We start from the raw sequence: 11,595 nt of genomic DNA, 5'->3' as shown, positions 1-11,595 counted from the left end.
GAATAATTATGTAATCAAAATATATTTGTGTTTACATTCATATATATATATATATATATATATATATATATATATATATATATATATATACACACACACACATTTATGTTCAATTTTTCCTTCCACTTTGACAGAGTATTTTGTGTAGATTGTTGACCAAAAAAATGACAATTAAATCCATTTTAACCCCACTTTGTAACAACAAAATGTGGAAAAGGTCAAGGGGCGTGAATACTTTCTGAAGGCACTGTATGTGTTGAGATAGTTGTGTGGCAGTGATTGTGAAGTAGTCAAATTAATTTTTGAACTTGGCAAGAGATCAATCGTTCCAGTGAGGTGATCCAATTTCAACACTGGCACCATATTGAGACACCTATGACAATATTAATCATTAGCACAACAGGAGGAATTATTCCCATATGTAATTAGCACACATTTTAATTTATTGAAAACTAGCACTTTCTAAACTTGCTTAATTATGTACTTACACTTAATTATACTCTGTTTGTTTTTAGAGTCGTAGATGGAAAAACATATTTATTTTAGGAGATAAAAGTCCACCTGGAGAAGAGAGGTCTCTGCTGAGTTGTGTACCGTCTGGTAGGAATTTACTGGATTAGTTCAGTCACAAAATGTGAGATGAACCACATTGTCAATCACCCTGGGGGCAGAGGGAGAGAGGTAGACCTGTCAATCAAACTGGGTCTTCAATCGTCCCATTCACATAGCTCCTGGAATTCGCTTCTAATGGTGATGTCTCTGACATTTTAGCACAGGGGCCCCGAGAATTGAAAGAGAAAACAGGTCCTCTTTCTATTCTCTGTCTCCAATTTATGTGCAATACCATGTCTTTGAAATAACTACACTGTTATCATTAAAGTATGCAAATAGGTGTTGTTGTGTGTTAAATTAAAATAAAGAAATATAATATTAAATGTAGATAATAAAGAGGTAGTAGGAGATATATTAGAAGCAGTTATAGTATTCTTTTGTTTAAATGGCTGATTATTATGGTTTAAAAGGAATAGTTGCATATCGTAATATAAAAAAATTAGAGTTTTGTGTCTAGTTTGAGAGTCATTTATGTTTTCCTGGGCCTAATTTAAAATCAGTCACTCCTTGCATACATTTTCAAAATTAACCCCCAAGGATCAATAAAAGTATGTTGCTTCATAAGAGCTACTCCCACAATGAATAAACTCCATCTAATGAGGTCCACAAAGAACATCTCCAAATTGTTAATCTGTTAAATTGAAAATGTGCTCCCTCGAAAGATGCTAGGGGATGAATAATAATCCTGCAGTTGTTTTATATGTTTCCCTTCTTTTTTCTTCCTTTTGTTGGTATTCTGGGCAGCAGCACAGTTTGGAATAAGGTACACAGAGTCATTGGTCTTTTGGATGGCTCGCTGACACCTCCTGCCCTACAGTGTAGTCTATTTAGCTCCCACCCTGATCAGCATCTTTATAGTTTATCAGCCTTGGGGTTCAATTTTGGCTTGGATGCTTTTACAAATGAACGCAATCACTGGTGAGCTTTCGCATCCTGATTGCATTGAGGAACCAGAGCTGGGAAACTTTAGTGGATTACCATGCCACTTGAGGATGAAGCACAAACACACGAGCTAACCACAAAGGGCTGCCTGGGCTATTGGCACTCGGCGCTTGTACTCTGTCTTATTTCACTAAAATAATATAATTGTCTCACATCTTATTGCTTGTAAAGCCATCTTCTTTCTGGAGGCTATGTAGGTGATCAATGTACTATCTAACAGAATCAATCCTTTCAGGGGATACTGTTTGTTTCTGAAATGATCCTAGGCAGCAGGCCCGGGATATGATTTGGTGGTGCTTGTATTAGTTTAGCGAGTTGGGTCCTCGTGTTCACACTGAATAATATGGCACTTGTCCCATTTTTCATGTTTGGAGAAGCACTATAGTGTTCCAAGGGAATATACATTTATATACCCGCTTATGTACAGCATCACTCTCATTCTACTGGTGCATTATGGATACTATGTGTTTCTGGTTACACTTTTTGCCTTTTTGACATGAAATTCGAGAATAACCATAGGCGGGGTAGTTGGGTTTAAATGTATTTATTTAGTCAAAATGTAGCGATTTTAAGTAACATTTATGAAGGTTTAGTACAGAAAAGTGTACATATTTTACACCATCTAAATGGGATGTTATTGAACTATCAAGCAAATATAGGCAAAACTGCTAAATGCATAATTTATTAAGCAAATGAGCTCATATTTAAATGGCAATATTTATCTGTGATCTATGGGGTGGGGGGTGTCTTATCATTATCAAACTAGAATAAATTAATTAATGTCACGTTGCCAATCCCAATCCCACAGTGCCATCCCATAATTCCACATCATCTAAACAATGATATCAAAAGTGAATTAGAGAGACCTCTGGGGTGGAATAGAGCAACTTATATGTGCCAAAAAACTATTAGAGCCCGCGACCATGGGAACAGGCTCTCAGGAGGCTGGGGGAGAATTGAAGGAGGAAGGAGATCAAGCCGAAGGGAGCTGGGTTTGGCAGGTCAGGTTTTTACCAATTTACTCTGGAGAGCTCGGTGGCAAGCGCCCTGGTTAGCCCGTTGCTTCCCCATGTTCTGAGGGGAGAGAGAGCGCTGGTGCCCAGACCAGAGAGACTGACAATGGTCTTGAAGCAGTGTTCCTCTTGTGAAACTCTAAAAGCAAAGCAATGCCAAAAGTTTCCCCCCAACGAAAAGAGGATGATTGACTTAGGGGCCATTTTCTTGTAATATGCCGTAACCTATAGTATACCAGCTTGGCAGGCCCTCAGCGATAGTAGTTCCTACCCTAATAAGTGTGGAGAATTTGTAAGGAAGTACCATAGCATATTGAGTTACATCTCTGTACTGAAAAAATTCTACCCTTTATGCTAATCTAGATATTCTCATGTATTCTACCTTTACTTATTTTGTGCTATGGGCTTTATTGAATTAGGAGGAAACAGAAATGCCAAATTGTGCCTTGATATGATCATAAATGGATTTATCTATGCATTTCCATATTTCAGACTTTGCTTCAGTCCGTTGTTCCTCAGTTGTAGAGGTCTAGCCTCGCCCTATAGCTGAGAAGGAGGGGTTCCACCAGAAAGTGAGCCCAAATCAAAAACTTCTCCGTTTAGCTCAAGGGCACATGCTATGTGCTTTATTCGGGGGTCAGAGATGCATGCGGCTTTTTGCAATTAAACTGTCAAACTTATGACATCTGTAAATATCTCTCTCTCTTGCTCCCTCTCAATCCCTCTTTTTTTTGTCTTTCGCCTGTGCAATCCCGGGCCTGACCACTATTTGGGTAGCACAGGAAGTGAAACTGTAACACAAAGTTCACTTGTAATTGGTTACGGTCACGATAACCAAACAGGAAGGAATCTGCAACTGATTAGAATTCTTCCTCCTGCAATAATAGTCCCAAAATTAATTACGTTAGAGGCTCTATTCCCACTATTGGTTTTCCTGTTTTGAAGCTGTTTTATAGAGGACAAATCCCCAGACAACAAAGCCCAGTTTTCAATTACAAGGGAGTCATACTGGGCCGCGTTGAGCACGCAGACACACATCCATCTCCGTCCAGACAGGGAGAGCCACTGCTCTCAATCTCAGTCACACAGCAGACACAGACTGCTGAATAATCCTGCCGTGACTCACCAGCTAGCTGCCCTGCCTGCACTCCCCCATTTTTATTTGGCTGTGGCATGCCAGTTAAAGCATTGTAGTCTATGTTTATCTACTGGACAGTGGCCTGCTTTGTGGACCAGAAGTCCCCATAATAATAGTAAACAAACAAAAATGTGACCAACTGGGGATATTTTGTTAGTTCCCCAAAAAAGTCAAATGCTATTTCTAGAGGGTGAATTAATGTTAGGGTTAGAATTAGGTTTAGGGTTAGTTTTAGGGTTAGGAGCTAGCGTTATGTTTAGGATTAGTTTTCAGTGTTAAGGTTAGGGAAAATAGGATATTGAATGGGACAGAATTGTGTCCCCCCACAAGGCTCGACACAAGACTGTGAGTGTGTGTGTGTGTGTGTGTGTGTGTGTGACTGACTTAAGGTAATGTATGCGTAAAGGTGATGAGAAAAAAGTTGAATGTTTGCAACTTGGCAGAAGTCATTGCTTTAATATGTTAACTGTATAATTGTGGTGGAAGCACAGCTATTGAATAGGGGATAACATTTCATTTAACATTTCATTTGTGAGTGTGTTTAAACATAAATTAGAATGACAGCAGTACAAATGTTGAAATATTGCGTCGTACAGCACATTTCAAATAAAAAAAGCCTTGAAGCTCAAAAACAGAGATTTCACATCATCTTCACAGAGCTGTGCATGTTCATGTTTTGATGTCCTATATTAAAATTTGTATGGTTACTTACATTACACCTACTTCCCTGGTCTTGGAACTAATCCGATTGATATGGAAATGGGAACTAGATTTATGACAGAGTTGAGAGAGAGAATTTCCAGGTTCTTCTGAAAATGTGCTGAAAACCCAATTTTGGGAATCCTTTGGTTTTGATGGTATTGGTTCTGGGATTATACAAACCCCTTTAAATTCAGACACTGAGTCCCTTTTTTCAGTGAACAAAAGATTCGACATGCTGGACACATTCTCCACAGTCCAGATGCTAATCAAGAACAAATTCAGAAAATATTCAGAAGATGTGAGACAACACAAACAAGAAAGCCTACAAAGAGAAAATAGTATTATTGTTACCATGTGGAGGGGGGGGGTTGATTTATTGAGTTGGTTTTGATAAGACCACTTCTAGCTCAAATCAAGAATAAGACAAATAGTTCTACTGAAACTGCCCTGCAATATTTGACACAGAGAGCTATGGTCAGTCTGCACGGAATAGTTTTTATTATCAACTCTCAGTTTATGGTAATGACATCCAAGACATACACTAAATGGGTGATAATAAGTATAAAAAGTTTGCAAAAATCACTTTTATTTTAGATAGTGCAGCCTGAAAACTATTTGGGCATGTCAAAAAAGCATTAATTGACTCTGACAGGGTAATACAAAATGAGACATTGTTAATTCACAAAATAATTCAATATTGACTTTGTGTAAAAAAAAATGAATGAACATACTAATAAAGAAATGAGTGAACAGTTCAGATGTAAACATTAACTCTGAATTAATACAGAAGTTAAATGATGATAGGGTTAGAGCATTCTTATTGCTATTGTGCTGTTATTTACATTATATTATGGTACATGTGTACTGTAATAAATAACGACATAAAATCTATAGTGTTGTACATAGTAAATGAGGGTTTGTAGTGACATTCAGACAGCATGCCTAACATCAGCATAATGTTATTTCATCATCTAAAACCAAACAAAATACTTTAAAATCTATATACAACACAGTAAAACTTCATTTTGTTTTCCGTATACTAAATAATATATTTTAAGCCAGTTTCAGAATTACATTAGATAGCTTTGCATCATATTCCTCTTTATAACGTTTGTTAAAGAGTTATTATTGTGAGTGGCGATCAGTTTCCAGAGTAAGATACAACATACATTTAAGCAACATCAAAACAGATTAAATGAGCCACACAAGCTTCCTGCTTTTTACAAAGGCAAATCCTTATCTACCACAAATTGTCCATTTTATCTGAGACAGCATTTAAAATCATCACTTACCAATTCCTTACTTTACCTAAACAGCCATTTCAGCATGTGTTGTCTCTCATTGGAGTTGAAAATTGCGGAATGGCCTGGAAATTGGAAACATCTAGAATGCAGTCCTGGAGAAAGGAAATCAAAGTTAAATGAGATCATGCATGCCAAGAAAATGTTTCACCAAAGGGCAAAAAGGAAGGTGGAGATAACAGAGAGGAGAAACAACTTAACGTTGTGTTACTGGAATCTGTTATGAGTGTGTATATGTATGTGTGTGTGTGTGTGTAACCTGTAGTAATAATAATAACAATAATAATAATAATTTCTGAAAAACAATTTCAATAATGACACTGCTTTGTCAATAGTTTTTTGCACTAAGCCAGGCCGTGTTTGTGGCATGGTAGTGTGTGTGTCTGAGGACAGGTGGCGAAGGGCATGAAAGAAGTTAAACCGGTAATGAGGTGTCTTTGAAGTGGTGAACCGCAAACAATTCATCACAGGGCTCAGACTGTATTGGCTTCCAATGACGCAGATCTACCAAAACCAAGTTCACTTGAAAAGGTTGAACCTTACCCACCCAGCCATGGTATGATGATAGACAGGTAGAATGCTGTTCCAGTATGACAAACCAAACACCAAATCTAATGCCAAGGGAATCTCCTCTCTGGTTTTCATGGCTATTGTACATTCTAGGCTTTACAGTATGTATGCATACATTTTCAGCAGAGGCCAGAGATTTTGCTGACATTTCATCTTATATGAATAGTTCAATGGCTTCCTTCTAGCTAGACATGATGAGGTTCCAAAATGACAGACAGGGGTGTCTGGCTTGTGTTGATTCAGCTTAACCCCGCGTTTACCCGAGCAGGTATTCTCGCCGGCGTACGTCTATTTGAAAGTCAAAAGAGAGTGATCAAGAGAATCATGACAGGCCAAAGTTTCCAGGATATAGGTGAGGAGAGAGTACATGTGAAGAAATGCTGCAGCCGGCACACGTCAAGGCAGAAACATTCGCCCCCGGGTCGAGAGAGAGAAGACAGGCAGCAGGGAAACCAGGTTTCTCACATATACAGACCATGATCCCTTGTCCCCTACTGTACTCCATCAGATAGGACTTGAAGAGAGGGAAGAAATGGATCAGCAAAAGGTTATTAGGATACCCATTTCTTAATCTGAAACCAACATATTTTACACCCTAGATGTCGTTATTTTTATTATAAATATAGCTGTTTAGGAGAAATTATTCATTTTTTAAAGATGTTTTCTTTTGTGTTGCAGAGAATTGGCCATTTTAGATGATGTCATGGGAGCAGAATAGGTGTGCCATCTTCTCCAATTAATCATTTAGAATTTCTTATCGCCATGAAACACTTCAGAAAGAATACCATTCCAGCAGCGATATTTCCTGCAAGCAAAAACCTGTTCAAAGACATTTTTCTTGGGTCTTTTTTCCTCCTCATCAACTCACTGTCCTGGCATCAATTCAATTTGCAATGACTTTTACAATATCTTTTACTGGCTTTGTTGCAACCAAAATGTCCCGAGGCCAGTTGGGCAAATAATTATGTCTAAAAAAATTATAAGCACGTTTAAAGTGAAAGTGTGGTTTAATTAAGTTGTACTGTAGTTATGCGGGCATTAAAATCACAAAAGTTAAATGCAAGAGCTTACTGCGTAGCTACATTTTGACGTGGTTGAGTGAAATTGATTTGTTTGTGAAGATTCAGAGGATTTCCTTTCGTTTTTATTGTCTTTAGCTGGATAAAATGAGTATAGTACCAAGTCCCTATCAACGAACAACTCTAACATGGCACCCTAACTAACCCAAGTCCCCTCCCCTCCCTCTACTTCTGTCAACTACAGCCTGTTACAGCAGAGTTAATAATTAGACTGCCAAGAAAATACAGGAAATATAATTGAATGTGTGAAGTGTCATCGGAGTAACCAAAACAACTTATCACTGTAGCCTGTGTTTTACAGTCAATTTGCAGTGAATTGAGAAAAAAGGCCTTTGTCACTTTGACTAAATCACCGTATTCCTGTCCATGTGTTGGGTTGACATCCCATTTCCTGTATGAAGTCATTTCCTTTCCTGGGGAGAGTTTCTGCATGAGCAGGGGCGCTTGTCCAACAAAGTGATATAACATAATTTTGACTTAACTTTGAGTTGTCATTATTGCTATAATTTAGGCCGTTTTCACATAGTCCTCTTTAAAAGAACCGATCTCAGTCCTCTTTAGAGTGAACTCCAGGGTAAACAAAAGCAAAGGACTCAGTTCTCTGTGTTCACACTGACCTTGCCTTTGAATGAGGACTCAACTCTTGCCAGTTCACTTTACCTATTTTGTGGACCGAGTTCTCTTTGCATTCACATTGCTATGTTTAAAAAGGAACCAAGATCTTTTCCCAACATGCACTCTGGGATTTTACAAAAGTGCAGGACAAGCCATTCAAATCAGAATGTGTTGTCGGACAGCTAGATATGCCTACTTATATTTTGAAGCTAATAAATTGCATTTAGTTAAAGTATGAGACATAATAACTGTAATCAGAAGATACTATTAACATGTACATTTGATTGGTAACAGAATAAATAGCAATAGAATGACTGCAGAATAAATCAAGCTGCAATTGAACATTGTACACCCAAGGTAGGCTACTGTCCCTTTAAGAGCTCGAATAGATTTTGAACCCTATGTTGTGATTTTCACCAAATATATTGTCTTCTCACACTATTCAAACCCCACAATCAATAAACATCTTATGAAGCTCTCTTAGCCTATAGATCACATATTGCAAACAAATAATCTGAAACTCCACACATTTTGGAATTTCTGTGCGTCACTGACAATCGCTAATCAATATCCAAAAACAGCGCACATTTTTTTCCTGTGAACCTGCACATCATCATCATCTCTCTTTTGTGACACCAATGTCAGGGAATAATGATAAGCGCACCTGGGGAGCTTTGCGTTCACATTGTCCTAAAAAAAAAATCAGGCAAACCGAACTCAGACCACCTCTTGTGATGGTCTCAGTTCGGTTAGCTTTGGGGGCTCTTTTCAGGGGTCTGAGTTCCTTTGGAGTGTTCACACTGCACCAAAAAAAATCACAAAAATTGGCTGAAAAGGAACCAAGTGTGACATCACATCCTACCTGTGAAGAGAAGCACAGCAACTGTATGACAATAGCGTCGACAGTTTCCACCAATATTTCAATAACAGTTTAATGATAGTGTAGTAATAATAATAATAATAATAACAATAATAATAATTAATTACATTTATAAAGTGCTTTTCATTATAGAATCATCTCAAAGTGCATACAATTAGTAAGAGTAGTTGTTGGCAGCAGCATTAGTAGTAGTTCTTGTTATGGGAACAGCAGTAATGACAAATGTGTTGCAAGTAGTTTAAACTGAATCTAAACTGCATTATACATTGTTTTGAATATACCTCCCTGATATGCTTATCCCTAATGTACTATGGAGTGAGGGAGTAGAATTGCTTCGCTCTGAAACTCCACCACGCTGTGGAGAAAGGGGTTTAAAATACTGTCAGAGAAATGCAACATTTATGAATCCCCCTTACATCCCAGCTTGATTTATGTGAAATAATAATACACTATTTAATGCTTAAACATGGCTAGGAGCAATCTTTGCCTATCAAGATGGAGTAATGGCGCTGGAAGACAAATCACCTCCTGGACTTGTGATGCTTGTTTAAAGGTGCTCAGCAGATATATTAAACTATATGTAATTGTACACTAACTCTGGGCTGTAGGCACGACGTGGCGAGCACAGGAGGCAGCCAGCCTGATGCAGATGGAGTACGGTAATCAATTTGGCTCAAGCATCAGACGGAGAGAGAGAGAAAGAGAGAGAGGGAGGGAGAGAGAGAGACAGAGAGAGAGAGAGAGAGAGAGAGAGAGAGAGAGAGAGAGAGACAGAGACAGAGAGAGAGAGAGAGAGAGAGACAGACAGAGAGAGAGAGAGCGCTCTCGGATGTCTCACGCTGTTGTCTTGTTTGAGATCTAGCCATCCATCCCTCCAATACTTGTTCTGTCTCAGAGATGAGACGATGAATAAAACTTTAGATAATACATAGCGGTGGAGAGATTTTTCAGGATTGCAAATTAAATAGAAGTCATTTTAATAGAGAATGTGATATTATGGCAAACTATCTTTCCTTAACATTGCTCTTTATTACTACACCTTGGGTTAATTAAAACAACTCTTGAGAAATCAGTTGTACTTGGATAGGTTAGAGTAGCCTGCATTTTGCAGAATGGGCTTTTTCTCACAGCGTTAATCAGCCTTTCCCAGGACCGGGTTCAGACAGGGCTGGTCACGCTGTGTTGAATTTATGGCTCTCTGATTGCCTTGTTTAATTAAACTTAACAGCAAACTTACACTCCATTTCAACTCATCCTGATCTGATTAATCATCATCCACCTTTTACCACCAAATCCAGGTAAAGATAAACAAACACCGTAATTAAATGGTAAATTAAGCTTCTATGATGCATTCCCTGTGTGGGCTGTGGGTGGTTCAAAAGGGGTCTTACAAGAACTAAACGACAGGCGTTCCTGGATCCCTCCTTTCCAACCCTTATCAGTTCTTCTCTTAAACCTGCCCTTGCCAAGACAAACAAGGGCCCTGAAATTTGGTGCATCACGTGCAATTACAGCCACAGTGAGCCACAGGTGTTGAATTCTTCTGGCAAGCCATAAAACATTATATGCATGATTTGTGCACTCAGCCAGGTCTGTAATTTCATTCTCTTCTTTCATTTTCTCCTTCCTGACCACACAATCCATTTTGCTGGTTTATGGGGTGGGGAGAGGAGAAACGCACACAGAGGCTTTCATGATGATTACATGCTTCCCTGTGCAATCAGATGGGGGTCCTGGCACCTGGAATGGGATGCCAGCTAAAAAACTATGCCCATGTGCCCACATGTGCCAGTCCTTTCCAAACTATTAAGTTAGATCCACACTAAAACGAGCCTGACGTCACACACAAAGTTTTGCCTGTTGCCACGGACGCCCTCAGGGCAAACTAAATAAACTTTCTCCGCCACTTTAGCGGCGTTCCTAAATGTGCCAGGCTGAGTGATAATCCCTGGGACACAGTGTCGTTCATCACAGATGTGGGCCGCAGGTGGAGTGGGGCTATGGGAGGCATCAGGGGCCAATTTGGGTGTGAGTAATAACATCCCAATATATCATAAATATATTGTACGACATATATTAAGTTATTAAATATATTTTAAACATTTATTAGGGTTGGAATTCAGGTTAATTGCTCAAACTAAAATTGTAATAGTTAATTCCATAACTATCATAACACATATGAGAGAATAATGGAAAAGTAAAAGCAAATGTAGGCTAAAATCAGAATACCGTGTGGAAGGCCATTGCCAGAGAGCATAAATGTTACATATCCCTAGGATTGTAAACATATCAGGCCTTGTATCATTCTAATGTACAAAAATTGCACTAATCCCCATTTTGATTGACGTTTCATATTTCTGACAATATTCAAAATAATTAGAAAAATAAATATTGTAAGGTAATAGCTTCTCAAATCCATTAAGTAGTTAAAGGTTATGTGAAAAACAGTATTATTGCTCATAGCAAAACTCTTAATTAAATGACACTACATCATTTGTTTCCCAATCCCTTTACTTCATATACACGGCTCAGGTTAAATGAATGCGCAATGAAACATGCATGTCATTTACCGACTTCTCTGAGAAGACAACAAACACATTGTTTTCTGTCTCTATGTATTAGAAAAAAAATGCATATTTACAGATTGGATAAGCAGACACCATTCCTAACAAATTGCTTGTTTAATTACTTTTCTTTTCCTTCTCTTTTGGTCCAACTTGCAAAGAGGTATGCTTCCCCCTCC

This window comes from Oncorhynchus kisutch, linkage group LG11 (assembly GCF_002021735.2).
Source record: "Oncorhynchus kisutch isolate 150728-3 linkage group LG11, Okis_V2, whole genome shotgun sequence".
Classification (NCBI taxonomy): domain Eukaryota; kingdom Metazoa; phylum Chordata; class Actinopteri; order Salmoniformes; family Salmonidae; genus Oncorhynchus; species Oncorhynchus kisutch.
This window is presented reverse-complemented; position numbering follows the sequence as displayed.